The sequence below is a fragment of the Phyllobates terribilis genome, unplaced genomic scaffold (assembly GCF_046119375.1).
Source record: "Phyllobates terribilis strain yellow unplaced genomic scaffold, ASM4611937v1 Scaffold_9__5_contigs__length_417890890, whole genome shotgun sequence".
Classification (NCBI taxonomy): domain Eukaryota; kingdom Metazoa; phylum Chordata; class Amphibia; order Anura; family Dendrobatidae; genus Phyllobates; species Phyllobates terribilis.
The window spans coordinates 228360732-228378108 of NW_027362769.1; the positions used below are offsets into that span (position 1 = coordinate 228360732).

The following is a 17377-nucleotide window of genomic DNA, read 5'->3' on the forward strand; positions in this document are numbered from 1 at the left end:
TTTTTTTACTAAATGATTCTGTAATTATATTATTATTCTCAATGGAAATACGTACATGCAGAAAATCCAAAGTATGGCCCCCAAACACTGATGTAAATTTCATATTCATTGTGTTAACTAAGTTTAAATACTGTATGAACTCATTAAATTGTGCTTTTGACACAGCCCATATCATAAAAACGTCATCGACGTTTCTATGATGTGTTTTTATATATTTCAGGAAAGGATTTTTATTGCTATAAATGTATAGTTCCTCAAAGACCGCTAAGAAGAGATTAGCAAAAGTGCATGCAACCGGGGTACCCACCGCGGTCCCCGTTTTTTGTGTATACCAAGTTTTTCCAAACTGAAAGGCATTATGAGTGACTATATATGTTAATCCTTTTTTTATAAATTCGATGTAATTATCATCTTTGTCAGCTTTTTCCAAGATGCTGATAATAGCCTGTACACCCGCATTCTGTGGGATGTGAGTGTATAGGCTTTCAACATCTATGGATGCAAGAGACCAGTCATCCTGCCATTCAACATCTCGCACGATATTCAAAAAAATCTTCTGTGTCTTTTATATATGAGGGAATCATTTTTAACAAGGGTTTTAATAGCCAGTCTAGGTATTTTGATAAAGGTTCTGTGACTGAACCTATTCCCGAAATTATTGGGCGTCCTGGTGGATTGGACCAACATTTGTGTATTTTTGGCAAATAATACCAATGAGGTTTTTTAGGAAAATCCGGTAACAATTTATCGGCTACTTTTTTTGATAGAATACTGTTATCCACTGAAGATCTTAATATAGTCCTCAACTGATCTTTAAATTTCTGGGTGGGATCTTTTTCTAGTTTTTTATAAGTATTTGAATCTGACAATTGTCACATTGCTTCTTCTATATAATGGATTTTTTCAAAAGAACAATGTTTCCCCCTTTGTCTGCCCTGCGGATAACCACATCATGCCAATTTTTTATATCTCTAAGAGCTTCTTTTTCTCCTGAATTTAAATTATCAAAGGGTTCTTTATAAATTAGGGATTGGATGTCTGAGCCAACTTTATCTTGAAATAGGTCAATAACATTACCAGGTGTGACCGGTGGCATGAAGGTGGATTTTTTACCTCCTGTAAAGGGAGGAAATGAAATGTTTTCACTAGACATCTCTTCTAGAGAAACTGGGTTTTCAAGACTGAGTAACAAATTAATATCTGAATGTTGTACACGATCTTCAGTGGATAAACTGAATCCTAGGTTATCAATAGTACTTGGGATTTCACCTACTGGAAGAGGTAGGGGGCTATTACTTTTATATACAAACAATTTGTGTAAATGCATTTTTCGTGTAGCTTTATACAAATCTATCTTAAAGTAAATCAGATTAAATTGTTCTGGTATGCGGAAATTCAATCCTTTTTTCAAAAGGTTTAAATGGTTAGAGGATAGTGTTCGTTCGGTGAGATTTATCACTTCTTTGTCTAGAATCATAGAATCATAGAATCATAGAATGGTAGAGTTGGAAGGGACCTCCTGGGTCATCTGGTCCAACCCCCTGCTCAAAGCAGGATTCACTAGATCATCTCAGACAGATGTCTGTCCAGCCTCTGTTTGAAGACGTCCATTGAAGGGGAACTCACCACCTCTCGTGGCAGCCTGTTCCACTCATTAATCACCCTAACTGTCAAAAAGTTTTTTCTAATATCTAATCTGTGTCTCCTCCCATTTAGTTTCATCCCATTGCTTCTAGTTTTTCCTTGTGCAAATGAGAATAAAGATGATCCTTCTACAATGTGACAGCCCTTGACATATTTGTAGACAGCTATTAAGTCTCCTTTCAGTCTTCTTTTTTGCAAGCTAAACATTCCCAAATCCTGCAACCGTTCCTCATAGGACATGGTTTGCAGACCAGTCACCATTCTGGTCGCTGCAGACCAGTCACCATTCTAAGTCTCTCATGCCTTTTATTTTCTCCAGGACACTTGTTTTCGTTTGGTGCCACCTATTGTTATGTTCTTGTCTCTTCTTCCAGTGCTTCCCCCCTCTCCTGGTTCGTTTCCCGATGGCATGGCGTTTTTTGGAACTGATTCGTCCTGTGCTGTGTCCATGCTTTCCATGTTAAATAAATCCTCTCCATAACTGGAATCTGAATTGGTAGTCCATCAATCAGCATCCGTTTTTTTGCATTTTCTGTGATGAAACTGGGAAAACCTTCTGGATTTAAAGTTTGATTTTTTGGCTTGTTGCGTATTTTTATTCCATTTAAAAATATTGTGTGTCTCGTAATCTTTTTTGTCTCGCAGGAATCTTTTTTCCTTTGTTTTATTTCAGCTTGAAGAGGGACCAATTTTTTTATCAAGTTTGTTTATAAATATTTTCATTTGATTCTCCATTAATCTTGATGATAATTCAGTTTTGGCTTTTTCCATTTGTGCGGTTATGTGAGACAGCTCTATCTCATTTCGAGCCAGTAGTTGTAGAGAACAGTCCAGATGGATTTTGTCCCAGTCCTTTTGAAAGGATTCGTCTTCTCTAAATTGAGAGATCTCTTTATAAACCCTTAGACCTCATGGAATGCGATTAGAGTCCACATAAGATTTAAAAGATTTCACAGTGCAGAATAATTTAATTTCCTTTTCTGCCAAGGAGGTGATCTTGTGTTCTAATGTTTTTGTACCAATCACTTCCAGTTCATCTTTTATGTTGCAATCAGCAAAAACCTCCCCCGCATTTTCGCGTCCCGCTTGTGACGCGCCCCCTGGGCCTGTGCTGTGCAGGGGAATACCCGGAGCCGGATCGCTGAGATGCTGGGGGTTGTAGTCTCCGTGTGGCGGTGACCCGGTCCGTGCCCAGGGTGGTCAAACCAGTGGCAGTCTATTTGTATGGTAATAAGTGTCCGACTACGCCACCCGTGGATTGCGGTCAGTGGGGACCGCCGCTGCGCTGCAGACCGCTGAGGCTGATGTTGTTTGCGCAGCTGAGTATGGGATGACTCCCCACGGGAGAAGTATTGCCTCAGGGCAGCTAATGTGGAAGATGATGGGAGTGATGGTGTGAGGGTCCCAGTGCTAATTGTGCTGGAGCGGCAAGGAATCACAGAGACATGAGGTGCAGTTTAGGGTCTTTACTGATGGTACAAGGCAGACCCTCCCGGGAGTACTGGCTAGTATAAGGGGCCTGGTCAGTCTGCGAGCAAGCAGGAGTTCCCCTGGCCAGGTGGAGTTGTAGGCCTGCCCGTTAATCTGCACTCTTCCTGGCTACCTTGCAGTCAGCGGTTACAAGTAGCCCACGTCCCTGAGTATACCGTGTGGTGCTCACCCGTATGGCTGGTGACTTGGGGCCTTCTGGTAGCCTCCGCTCCTGGATGGCGGCACTGGTCCCTTCTCTGTGACTGAGCCTCCGGGCTTCTATGGCCAGAGGACCTGGAATCCCCTGCCGGCTGGTTTCTGCTGCTGTGTGTAGATCAGTCCCCACAGCCTCGGACTCCTGTGTCCGGTTTTAGTGTCCTTGTCCAGGGCGAGCTCTGCTCAAAGCCCCTGGCCTTCTGCCTCTGCTCCTCCAGAGCTCCTGTTCTTGCTTTCCCTCTCCAGGCTCTGACTGCTCTAATCCCGCCCCAGACCCAGTTTAAAAGGGCAGATTCCTCCCCTCCCAGGTCTGGGCAGACCGTGTTGCATGCTTAGGGATCCTGACCAGAGAAACCTCCCACTTGCTCTCAGACATAATATCTCTATTACTGCGGCAACCAGACCCCTGGGGTGTCGCATTCCCCCCTAGTAAATTTTAGTACTCCGGGACTAAACACATTTTTGAAGAAACATAAATACAAGGTATAACAATAACAAGACAACATATTCACAAGAAACTTTAGTCTGTAGAGGTCACGGCGTTTCCGTGACCGGGTGTCCATATCACCCAAGGTGAAGTTTATGAAACAAAGGGGGTGTCCATGTCACCCAACAAGGCGAAGTCTTGGCACAGAATAGGGGACCTGTCCAAAGCAAACCCCTTGCGTTGTCCTTGGGCGTGGCTGCAAGGGTAGACTAACTACTTTGGGCCGCAAGGAGGCCACGCCAGACAGGTTTTCTCTTCCGCGGCCGTCTTCACAAGAGGCACCAAGGTGCAACTATCTACAAAACTGTTCCGGTTATTCAGTGTCCATAACCTGTTAGTCCAAATAAATCTGCAGGGTAACTGAGAAACATAATTAGGAACAGGCAACAAACATAAACCATAAACATTTTTCAATAAACAGTCAACTTTACAGTGCATTGGTTTAGATTCTCCAGCGAGCGGGCATCTGACCTCTAGTGACTCTAGTGGACCTACGGAGCTCACTAACTGGTTCTGCACTACAGGGTGTAGGAGGTGTTATGGGCAAGCTGGGCAGCTTTCTGCGCACTCTTTGGCTCACTAGGGGTACGGCAGGCTCACTACTAGCAGAGGGTTGATTCTCCTTTACTGCTGGTGTGGACTCTTCTGCCTCTTGGGCCGGCTGCTCTTCCAGCTCTACCGGTTCCTCTGTAGGCACTTGCGGGGCTGGCTGGAGAAAGGTGAGGACGGGTACCACGACAGCGCCGTTTACTTGTGTCCAAGACCGGGGAAAGTCTCCGAGTACGGTACTGATCATTTCTTCCCTTTCCTCTGCGGGTTGAGGGTTTTCTTGATCTTCTTCAGGGCTTTGCAGCTGCTCGGGACACTTCTTCAGGTGGTCTCTGGAGACAATGGCTGTGTCTTCTCCTCCATCCTTACTGATTATGCAGATTTTTGGGTTCTCATGGCTTGATGGCAGTACGGTGTACGGGTCCTTCTCCCACTGGTCGTCCAACTTGTGGAGCCGCCTCTTCCTCTTCAAGACCTGCTCTCCAGGTACCAGGGGAACAGCGGGAGCATACTGGTTATAAGCCTTCTCTTGCCTTTCTCTAGCTTGAGACAGACTTCGCTCGACGCTCTCCTGTACTTTCCGATACTGCTGCTGCCGTTCTGTATCCCTGTCTGCCTCTGGCGAGGTGTCCTCAGGCGTCAGGACTCCCATATCCAGGTCAATAGGCAGCTTACCAGGTCTTGCTCTCATTAGGTAAGCCGGGGTACAGTTGGTGGAACCTACAGGGATGTGGTTATACAGGTCCACCAGATCGGGCAGTTTCTCAGGCCACAGACTGCGTTCTTCCAGGGGCAATGTTTTTAGCAGATCTATCACCACCTGGTTCATCTTCTCGCAGAGTCCATTGGTTTGAGGGTGATAGGGCGTTGTTCTTATCTTCTTGCAGCCATACAGGTTGCAGAACTCCTGGAAGACCTCCGCTTCAAAGGCTGGTCCTTGGTCTGTCAGCACTTGGTCCGGGTACCCGTGTGGACGGCAGAAGTGCTGCTGGAAGGCTCTAGCTGCTGTTTGAGCCGTTAAGTCCTTGACCGGGACCACCACCAGGAACCGGGAGTAATGATCTACGATTGTGAGGACGTAGACATACCCAGATCTGCTTGGAGCCAGTTTCACATGGTCCAGGGCTACCAGTTCCAGTGGCTGTCTGGTGATGATGGGCTGCAGGGGAGTCTTCTGGCTGGCTCGATCTTTTCTTCTCAGGTGGCACGGGCCACAGTCTCTGCACCACCTCTCGATGGCTCCTCTCATGCCTACCCAGTAGAACCGTTCACGCAACAAGAACTCCAGCTTCTTCCATCCGAAATGCCCTGCTCCGTTGTGGTATGCCTCCAGAACCATAGCCGCGTCTCGTCTTGGGATCACTACCTGCCAGGTCAACTCATGTGTTCGAGAGTTAACCATTCTCCGGCACAGCTTCTCCCTGTAGAGGAACAGCTTACTTTTCTCCTTCCACAGTTGCTTGGTCTCCTCCGGAGCGTCTGGGTCAAGACAGGCATCGGCCTGGGTCAGCATTTCCTTCACCAAACGGACTGCGGGATCACTGTCTTGCGTCTCCGCCCAGTTGTAGTGGGGCAAGGGATTGAACGTCACGGAGCGCCTGTCCTCCACACGGTGGGAATACAGGGTAATCCCATGACGGTGGAACGCAGGGAGCTCAACTTCTTCCAGATCTTCTGGATCTTCCCCTACGTCCGGTAAGTTCGGCATTCTAGACAGGGCATCCGCGTTGGCATTTGAGCGTCCTGCCCGGTATTTGATGGTGAATTCAAAGTTGGACAGGCGGGCCATCCATCTCTATTCCAGGGCACCGAGCCTTGCAGTGTCCAGGTGTGTCAACGGGTTGTTATCCGTGTACACGGTGAATTTGGAGGAGGCAAGGTAATGCTTGAAACGTTCGGTCACTGCCCACACTACTGCCAGGAACTCCAGCTTAAATGAGCTATAATTCTCAGGGTTCCTCTCCATGGGCCGTAGCTTTCGGCTGGCGTAAGCGATTACCCGTTCTTTCCCTTGCTGGATCTGGGACAGTACGGCTCCTAGCCCGATGTTGCTTGCGTCCGTGTGGAGGATAAAGGGCTGGCTGTAGTCTGGATATGCCAGGATTTCATCCCCCGTGAGGGCCATCTTCAGCTGGCAAAAGGACTCCTCTTCCAGCTTTTCCCACCTAAAGGGCGGCTTCTGGTTTTTGGCTTTCCGAGATTGACCTATCAGGAGGTCCTGCATAGGGGCTGCCATTTTGGTGAAACCGGGAATGAATCTTCGGTAGTAGCCTACCAACCCGAGGAACTGCCGCACTTCCTTTATGCTGGAGGGTCTTGGCCAGTCCTTAATTACGGTGATCTTATCAGGGTCGGGAGCCACTCCGTCAGCACTTACCACGTGTCCCAGGTACTGCACCTTTGGTTTCAGGAGGTGACACTTGGAGGGTTTCACCTTTAAGCCGTAGTTTGCCAGAGCTTCAAACACTTCTGCCAGGTGTTTCAGGTGGTCCTCGTAGGTCTTGGAATAGACGATGACATCGTCCAGGTATAACAGGACCGTCTCGAAGTTCCGGTGTCCCAGACAGCATTCCATCAACCGTTGGAAGGTTCCTGGTGCGTTGCAGAGCCCGAACGGCATACAGTTAAATTCGCTGAGACCCATCGGGATGGTGAATGCGGTCTTCTCCCGGTCCGCCTCTGCTACAGGAACCTGCCAGTACCCGCTAGTGAGATCCAAAGTAGAGAAGAAGTTAGCAGATTTTAATGCAGCTAAGGACTCTTCTATCCTTGGTAACGGGTACGCATCTTTGTGTGTGATACGGTTGACCTTCCTGTAGTCTACACACATTCTCATGGTGTTGTCTTTCTTTTTCACTAAGACTAGTGGAGCTGCCCAGGGGCTACAGCTGTCCCTGATTACCCCAGCCTCCTTCATGTCTCTAAGCATCCCCTTGGCGTGTTGGTAGTGTGCCGGGGGTACGGGTCGGTATCTCTCCTTTATGGAAGGATGGTCTCCCGTGGGGATGTGGTGTTCTACCCCCTTTACTCGCCTGAAGTCTAGCGGGTGTTTACTAAACACTCTCTTGTACTCTCGAACCACCCGATAGACTCCCTGTTTCTGGTGTGAGGGAGTGGAGTCAGTACCCAAATGCAGTTGCTGACACCAGTCCTCCATTGGTTTCTTAGAGCCGTTATCTTCCTCTGGTTGAGATGGAGGCAAGGGTTCCACGGCCTGTACAGAATTCTGGTTTATGGTGAACAATTTGGCTAGCGTGGCATACCGGGGCAGGTATACTTCTCTCTCCCCGATATTTATGATGCGAACGGGCACCCTCCCATGGCGTACATCGACCACCCCCCGTGCTGTCAAAATGGTGGGCCTACTGTCTGAGTAGACGGGTTCTACCATTGCTTGGTAGTCTCTACCTCTTAGACCAATAGCTGCCCGGCACCAAATCATCATCTCACTTTTTGGGGGCATGGCAATAGGGAACGGGTCACACATTCTCACGCTACCTATCTCACCACCAGATAGTTCCACCTGTTGCCGCTTCATCAGTGCCCGGATCTCTTTTTGGAGCACACGCTGCTGGCCGGAACTGGCGTTCTTGGCAACCTGCTGTAAAATGAGAATCACCTCTGCAAGACAATTTTCAATCACATTAGTTCCCAAGGTTATTCTAGGGTGACTCTCATGACGGTCTATGTCCACTATTATCAGTCCTTGTGCCGCCAGTTCGACTTTACCGATCTTAATGGTCACCTCTTTGAATCCCACCTGCGGCACGGGCTGACCATTGCTGGCGATGATACTCAGGTCGTCATCTGGGTAGCGGGTTATGTCCGAGTCATTCCAGTACTGCTTGAAGAGCACGTACGGGATGGTGGTGACCTGTGACCCGGTGTCTAGTAGGGCACTCATAGGAATGCCATTCAGTACCACAGGCAAGATTGGACGTCCCCCTACGTATTTATCATGCCAGTTTGATGGGCCTGATGGTCTTATGCCTGGGGGTTGGCCCTCTACCCCAGGTTGTGCCCGTTTAAATGACAGTACCTTGCCACATGTCCGGGTTGATTGCAGCGGCGGCAGATGGGTCGTCCGTCTTCGTTGTATCTGTCGCTGGGTCTTCCTCTGGCCGGTGGGGTCCTCCTCAGTCGGCGCCACGGGACGTCCTCCGGTCCGGATGCCAGCTGGATCTTTCCTGGAGAAGAGACCTGTAAAGACTGCACAGTTCTGGTTAGCGCGGCAACGCTTTTAGTCAGCTCTTGGACCTGATGGTGCAGGTCTGTTGCCGGGTCATTGTTCAAAGCCTGCGCATCAGCTCCCACAGGCCCTGCAGACAAGGGCGCCGTCTCCTGGTGGTACGTGATAGCAGGGCGCCTGTGGGTCACAGCGCCACCTGGTGCTGGTTCTCGGAGCACCCGGATGGCTCTGTCCTTGAACTGTGCAAAGTCCAGGTCAGGGTCCTGTAAGGCCATTGCCCGCAACTGGGTTCGGTGGGCATTGCACAGTAGACCCTCAATAAATTGTTCAGTCAACAGCTTATCTTCATTTCCCACGCTGTCAGGGTCTGCCTGCCTAATGGCTCTCAGGGCCTCTTGTAGGTTTAGCGCATAGTCTCTTATACTTTCATGTGCCCGTTGTTTGCACCCATAAAATCTTAGTTTTATTTTGGCTGAGGTGCGGGTGTCAAACGTGTCTTTCAGCCGGGCTAGTATCTCTCTGACAGTCCTCTTCCTCCCAGGTGGCCAGGACTTTACCTCCCTTTGGGCTGCCCCGATTAATTGGGCCACCAGGATGCTCACTTTTTGCTCTTCTGTGAGGGGGTACACCTGGAAGAGGCTATCCAGTCTTTCTCTAAAGTCATTTAGGGTATGTGACTCCCCTGAGTACTGGGGTAGCCAGGTTGCCCCCGGGATATAGGGCATGTTGAATGGCATGACTGTTGCAGCGGTTGCGCTGGCGGTGGCTGTGGCAGTGGAGCTCCCCTCGGTGTCCGGCATCCTCCTCCCCCCTAGTGGACCGTGGCCTACCTTGCGTTGCTCTTCTTCCGTAGGCCGCGGCTCCGCAGTCGATCGTCGGGGTTGAGGACCTGGCGTCACGCTCCGATGACGTCAGCGTCGCTCTTCCTCCCTTCCAGGACCTTGCGCAGCGTCAGAGCGTGGGGCGGAGCGTGGGGCGGAGCTTCGGATCTCGTGCGCTTTCGGCGTCCACGCCCCTCTTCTTCCCGTGCGGCGTCCCGAAGATGTCGTCCGAAGGCGGAAAGCAGCTGCGGATGGCGGGAAGAAGGCAGAAGACGGCGGGAAACGGTCCAAGATGGCGTCTGATGGCGGGAATCGGCTCCGGATGGCGGGAAACGACTCCGGATGGCGGGAAACTTCACCACAGGTAAGTTCAAAAGTCTTTTTCAGGCACGCAGTACCCGGTGGTTGCGGGCACGAAATACTGCCGACTACGCCAAAGTTGACGCGCCCCCTGGGCCTGTGCTGTGCAGGGGAATACCCGGAGCCGGATCGCTGAGATGCTGGGGGTTGTAGTCTCCGTGTGGCGGTGACCCGGTCCGTGCCCAGGATGGTCAAACCAGTGGCAGTCTATTTGTATGGTAATAAGTGTCCGACTACGCCACCCGTGGATTGCGGTCAGTGGGGACCGCCGCTGCGCTGCAGACCGCTGAGGCTGATGTTGATTGCGCAGCTGAGTATGGGATGACTCCCCACGGGAGAAGTATTGCCTCAGGGCAGCTAATGTGGAAGATGATGGGAGTGATGGTGTGAGGGTCCCAGTGCTAATCGTGCTGGAGCGGCAAGGAATCACAGAGACGTGAGGTGCAGTTCAGGGTCTTTACTGATGGTACAAGGCAGACCCTCCCGGGAGTACTGGCTAGTATAAGGGGCCTGGTCAGTCTGCGAGCAAGCAGGAGTTCCCCTGGCCAGGTGGAGTTGTAGGCCTCCCCGTTAATCTGCACTCTTCCTGGCTACCTTGCTGTCAGCGGTTACAAGTAGCCCACGTTCCTGAGTATACCGTGTGGTGCTCACCCGTATGGCTGGTGACTTGGGGCCTTCTGTTAGCCTCCGCTTCTGGATGGCGGCGCTGGTCCCTTCTCTGTGACTGAGCCTCCGGGCTTCTATGGCCAGAGGACCTGGAATCCCCTGCCGGCTGGTTTCTGCTGCTGGGTGTAGATCAGTCCCCACAGCCTCGGACACCTGTGTCCGGTTTTAGTGTCCTTGTCCAGGGCGAGCTCTGCTCAAAGCCCCTGGCCTTCTGCCTCTGCTCCTCCAGAGCTCCTGTTCTTGCTTTCCCTCTCCAGGCTCTGACTGCTCTAATCCCGCCCCAGACCCAGTTTAAAAGGGCAGATTCCTCCCCTCCCAGGTCTGGGCGGACCGTGTTGCATGCTTAGGGATCCTGACCAGAGAAACCTCCCACTTGCTCTCAGACATAATATCTCTATTACTGCGGCAACCAGACCCCTGGGGTGTCGCACTTGTAAGCCACTTTGGATATTTGGAGCATCTGAGTCCATGGTGAAGTAACGCTTTAGGTTTTCAGCAAGGAGAGGTGTGCCTTCTTCTAAGTAACTAGTTACAACAATTCACATGCAAAGAGAAGCAAATGCGGCACAACTTCTGTTCCAATCTAATTCACCTTTCAGTATGCTCCCAGATCAACGGTGGTGCATTACCAAGTGATCAATCATATAATTTGAAGAAAAGAATAAAGGTAGCACTCACCGATATATCGGAAGAGATCCTTTATTATCACCAGTAGAACATGCTGGTCAGTGGCTTGGGATGGCAATCCCAAAGGGTGTGCGGGGGAGTGAGATTGAGGACGATGGCCGTTTCGCTGCCTTCCGGTGCTCCAACAGGTCCCAGGTATAATGAACACCTGATTACTGCCTTTTTATAAGCCAGTAAATTACAGACACAAGTAAATTACAGACACAAGTAAAAGAAGGTGCATTTCAACCAGTGCAATTAAAAACAGTGTCATACTTTTTGCGATTTAGCAACAATAGTATTCGATGACGAAAATAGAATAAAAATTTATAGAACAGAGCACAAAATTGTATAGATGATTATAGAAAAACAGAGAGATCTATTTTTTCATTAAGACCTAGTGGTCCCTGGGCATCAGAATTTAAAATCCATTTAACCTCGTGTTGCAACAGTAATCTGTTGCGGTCACATGGTTATGTTGACAAAAATAAAATAAAAAACGTTCAGGCTCTTGGAAGCAGGGGAGGAAAAATGAAAAAAATGGAAAGTCGCCAGGCCATGAAGGAGTTAAAATTTACTCACGCACCGCATGTTATTAGTTTTCAATGCAGAAATACATAATTCTAAGGGGTTCACTACTTTTTGCAACTCTACTATTTTTTATTTACAACGAAAGTAATATCTTTCCCTAGTTAGGCACAGAGGACTAAATGGGAGAGGAGCCCACTTTTTTTACTTTTTATAGCCAACTTGGAAAGCCGTTTTGCCACATAACATTACTGTGTGAAGCTGATGAACTACTGGTCCCATCATACCTAGGTAAAATTAAATCTTGCTGTAAATATATCAGAACCAGCTTAACTTTTATCATTCCGACAGGCTTGGAATAAGTCCATTGGCAACATGAAAGATTAAAGCAACAAGACGTTAATTTGTATAATGCAAATCACAACCTGGGAGATCATTTGTTTGACTGTGTACACATGAAGTAATTTAGGTAAAAAACACACATTATTGTAGCTGAAACCATGTAATAAAGAAGGATGCCTTGCTGAAAGGAGCTTTCATCAGTCAGGAGCTTTCCTTACAGGTTCTGAAATGTACGTCAACTGCAATCAGGGTCGGACTGGCCTGATGGGGTATCGGTGAAATCCCTGGTGGGCCCCTGCTGAGTGACAGAGAGAGAGACCTCTTCAACAAAGAATGCTACTACTGAAATGACATCATCCAGACAAGAGGCTCCTCTTTTGTTCAACACCCCTCTGCAACTGCACAGCAATTTGTCAGCCTCTGGTGAGAAGTAATTGCAGTACAGTTAAATTCAGTGACCTCCCATGCGATGTCTTCTCTGATTGGAGTCATCTTAAAGGGTACGTGCCCATGATCAGGAATAGCAGCGTTTTGGACGCAACTCATCTGCGCTGCATCCAAAACACTGCATTTCACATTAGAAGCACAGTGGATGGATTTATAGAAATCACATGCCCACTGTGCTTCTATTTGACGCCGCCGTAAACTCACCGCGGCGCGGATTTACGAGGCGCAGCATGTCAAATTTCCCCAATAGAATGTATAGGGTGTGGTAACTCCGCATTGTTCACTGAACACATGCGGATTTACCTGCGTGATTAGAACGCAGTGTTTTGGACGTAGCGACAATACACTGGGTCCAAAACACTGCTATGTCCTGAGGCACATACCCTTACTGTCATGATAACTTCTTCCTGCTGCTACGCCTAATGCCCTCATTAAATTGCTGAATGTTTAACTCCTTAAATATTGTTTAACTGCTTTAGAGGCCCCCTCCGTCGCCCCTTTGGTTCCTCCTTAACATGATCACTGGGTGCTAATGTGTCATCATGGCCTAATGAAATCACCCCACCCTAGTTTTGCCATTTTTGTATTTCTAACAATCACAGTTTCAAGTCCCCGTCAAGTAAGAACATAAAGGGAATCTATTAACACTGTTAAAGGGAAGGTGCCATAAAAAAATAATTCAACAATTAAAAAAATGTAAAGTATTAATGTTTTTATTTAAAAAAAAATATTATCATTTGTTTTTAATGAAGTAAAATATGAAAAATAATTTTAAAAGATTTGGTATTTCTGTTAGAACCCTCCTTTTAGTTTTTTTTCTATTTTGTGGTCACGTGACCTGCTGCCTATTTATTCCAGCCCCGCCCTTCTGGCTTTGCTGGACTTCAGTGTTACTTTGACTCTTAATCTAGCCAGGTGCTTTGTACCTATCTCTATAGTTTGCTTGGTCCTTGGACCTCTAAGTATTTTTGTCTGTTTGTCTTTTTGCTCCGCTACAACTTCTGCTAGGAGGTGTCCAATTTTGTCCCAGTCCTTAGTACTTTTAGGGACCCCTCCCTTATATCTATAGGTCTGCGTTCAGACTAGCTGAGGACGAAGGCGGGTCTGTTCACAAGGAACAGGTTGCCCGCTGCATCGTAGGGAATCAGCTTAGTCCTATTGTATTGTTCTTGTAGCAAATCATAACAGTAAGTCCAGCCCAAAATCAAAAAAAAAAAAAAGATATCCTAGGAAAGAGATCCGGAGTTCAGCATGGTGTCTGTTCAGGAATTGGCTCAACGCCTGCAGGGATTGTCTCTTGAGGTGGCCGAGCTCCAGCAACACGTGAGTAGCTGTCCTGGAGCGCATTTTGTTGAACCAAAGGTAGGACTGCCTGATTTTTTTTATGGTAAACAACAAGATTTTTTTTCCTTTAAAAATGCTTTTTTGTTATATTTTCATTTGAGACCAAAGTCCTCTGGGAATGAATCACAGCGCATTGGGTTTATCATGTCACTTTTGCGCAAGGAACCACAGGGATGGGCCTTTTCTCTCCAACCTAATGATCCATGTTTTAGATCAGTGGAGGATTTTTTTCTGCTATGGGGTTGTTGTATGACGATCCTGATCGAGTCTCTTCTGCTGAGACACAACTGAGACGTTTAAAGCAGGGGTCAGGTGATGTTGAAAATTATTGTACACACTTCAGAAGGTGGTCTTCTGAAGTGAGATGGAATGATTCGGCATTAAGATGTTTGTTTCTTGCTGGTTTAAGTTAAAGGGTTAAGGATCTGCTGATTGCTTTCCCTGCACCTGGAAACTTGCAAGAAGCCATGCAATTAGCTATACGTGTGGACAGGAGACTGCGTGCCAGGGTTAATGAGGAGAAAACTCCTGCTATGGCAGCTCCTAGTCATCAGAGGGTCTGCTTGGACGACGGAGAACGGATGGAGATTGGGGCGATGTCACTCCGCTCTCAGGAAAAAGACCGCAGGTTTTCCAAGGGATTGTGTTTTTATTGTGGTAAATCTGACCATTTTGTTAAGAACTGTGAGCTTCTGTTAAACAAAGAAAAAAAAAAGGTCAGTTACGCCCGTATGGCTTGTTTTAAACTCTAAGGGAGTATTTCTTTCAGGGAGTACCTCATTGCAGGAGGAGTTGATTGAATTTAAATTTTTTGTGGATTGTGGTTCTACACTGAATGTGATTGTCAAGGGATTTTTGGAAAAACTTAAATTGGAACCTAAACCTTTGTCATCTCCTATTTCTGTGGTTGCTGTTGATAACACTCCTTTGAAATGTGTTACTCACAAGGTTTTTGAATTTCCCCTCACTATTAATGGTATTCACCTTGAGAATTTGGATTTAGTGGTATTAAATAATTTACCTTCTCCAGTAGTTTTAGGTTTGCCTTGGTTAAAACTGCACAATCCTTTACTGGACTGGTCTACTAATGAGATTAAATCTTGGAGTCCTAAGTGTTATGATAAATGTTGTAACGGTCGCATTGCTGCTGTGGAAAGAGGGGAATTACCTGTACCTATTCAGGATTTTTGGAAGGTTTTTTCAGAGGAGGAGTCGCAAATTCTACCTCCTCATAGGGACTATGATTGCACCATTGAGTTTGTTCCTGGAGCTACTCTTCCCAAGAGTCGCTTATTTAATCTGACTATCCCTGAGAGAAAGGCCTTGGAGGAATACATACAGACGAGTTTGGCTGCTGCTCACATTAGACCTTCTAAGTCACCTGTGGCTGTTGGATTTTTTTTTGTAAAAAAAAAGGACGGCGGTTTACGTCCATGTCTGGACTTTCGCGAAATTAATAAAATTACCGTACGCAATTCCTACCCACTGCCGTTAATTCCTGACTTGTTTAACCAGTTAGTGGGGGCCAAGTTGTTCTCTAAAATTGATCTCCGGGGGGCATACAATTTGTTGCGAATTAAGGAGGGTGATGAATGGAATACTGCTTTTAACACCCCGGTGGGTCATTTTGAGAATCTGATTATGCCTTTTGGTCTTACCAATGCACCAGCGTTTTTTCAGAACATTATTAATGACATCCTGAGACCTTTGATTGGTAAGAATGTGGTGGTGTATTTGGATGACATTTTGATTTATTTGCCAGATCTGGAGTCTCATTGGCAGAGCGTACGTGAGGTATTGCAGTTATTAAGTGACAATTCACTTTTTGCTAAGCTGGAGAAATGCGAGTTCGCTGTGCAGAGAATTAGTTTTTTGGGCTACATTATCTTCAGTGAGGGCTTTGAGATGGACCCGGTGAAGGCTCAGGCTGTGCAAGAATGGCCTAGGCCTATTGGTTTAAAATCGATACAGAGATTTTTGGGTTTCGCCAATTATTACAGAAAATTCATTAAGAATTTTTCTATAATTGTTAAGCCGCTGACCGATCTCACCAGGAAAGGTGCGAATACGGTCCAGTGGACTACGAAGGCCATTGAAGCTTTTGTGTATCTCAAGGAGAGGTTCAGTTCTGCCCCTATCCTTATGCAGCCTGATGAGACCAAGCCTTTTTTGGTCGAGGTTGATGCTTCTTCAGTGGGGGTCGGTGCGGTTTTGTCTCAGGAGAACAAGGATGGGGTTCATCCCTGTGCTTTTTTTTCGAAAAAAAATTCTGAAACCGAACTTAATTACGATGTTGGTAATCGGGAATTGCTGGTTATCAAACTCGCATTTGAACATTGGTGTCATTTCTTGGAAGGTGCTAAATTTCCCATTCAGGTTTTCACTGATCATAAGAATCTGATCTATCTAGATGCTGCCAAGCGCTTGAATGCCCGTCAGGCTAGGTGGGCTCTTTTTTTTTCACGGTTTAATTTTTCTGTTACTTACATCCCGGGTACTAAGAATGTTAAAGCTGATGCTTTATCTCGCAGCTTTTCTCCCATGGTTGGTACCGAGGAGGAGGAGAGCATTTTACAGGAAGGTGTTGTGATAGCTGCATTTGACTCCGTTTTGGAAGATGGGATTCTGAAAGCCCAGGAGGATGCCCCATCTAACACTCCCCATGGGAGGTTGTTTGTACCTAGAATCTTTAGGAGAGAGTTGTTTGTGGAGTATCATGAGTCTCGGTTGGCAGGTCATCCAGGAATTTCTGAGACTAAGAGACTGGTAGGTCGCAGTTTTTGGTGGCCTGGGTGGCAGAAGGAAATCATTAAATGGATGCGTCAATGTACTGTGTGTGCTAGATCAAAGGCTTCACATGCTCCTGCTGCGGGGTTGCTTTGCCCTCTGGAGGTTCCTAGTGCACCTTGGACGCATCTTGCTATGGATTTTATTACTGACCTTCCTGTGTCCAAGGGTTTCAATGTCATCTGGGTGGTCGTGGACCGTTTTAGCAAGATGTGTCACTTGGTTCCTTTCATTAAACTACCCTGCGCTAAGACACTCGCTAAGGCTTTTGTCAAGGAAATTGTCTGACTCCATGGCGTTCCCACCGACATTGTCTCTGATAGGGGACCTCAGTTTGTGGCTCGTTTTTGGCGTGCTTTTTGTGACAGATTGGGAGTCCATTTGTCATTTTCATCTGGGTATCATCCTGAGTCTAATGGACAGACAGAAAGAAAGAACCAGGATGTTGAGCAGTTTTTGCATTGTTTTGTGGCAGACAATCAAGAGGGGTGGTCTGAGTTTCTGCCACTTGCTGAATTTGCTCTTAACAACCATACATCCTCTTCTGCTGGGTGTTCTCCATTTTTCTGTTGTACTGGGAGACAACCCTCGTTTGGTTCATTCTCCAAATTGGGGTCGGCTGTGCCGGAGGAGGAGAATTTTTCCGGTGATTTGGAGAGAGTTTGGACTGATGTACGTTGTAACCTTCAAGAGGCTAACAAAAAGTCTAAGAAGTATTTTAACAGGAAAGGTCAAGAGGTTTTGTTTACGGTTGGTGACATGGTTTTGTTGTCCTCAAAGAATCTGCGGTTGAGGATTTCTTCTAAGAAATTGGGTCCGAAGTTTGTGGGACCATTTAAGACGCTTCAGGTGGTTAACCAG

At 47.3% G+C, this 17377-nt stretch overlaps 1 protein-coding gene across 1 annotated transcript in view; it reads left to right on the forward strand.

Annotated features, from left to right (window-relative positions):
* Positions 1-17377, forward strand: part of LOC141160938 (uncharacterized) — a 265431-nt gene that overhangs the window by 182897 nt on the left and 65157 nt on the right. The window lies entirely within an intron of this gene.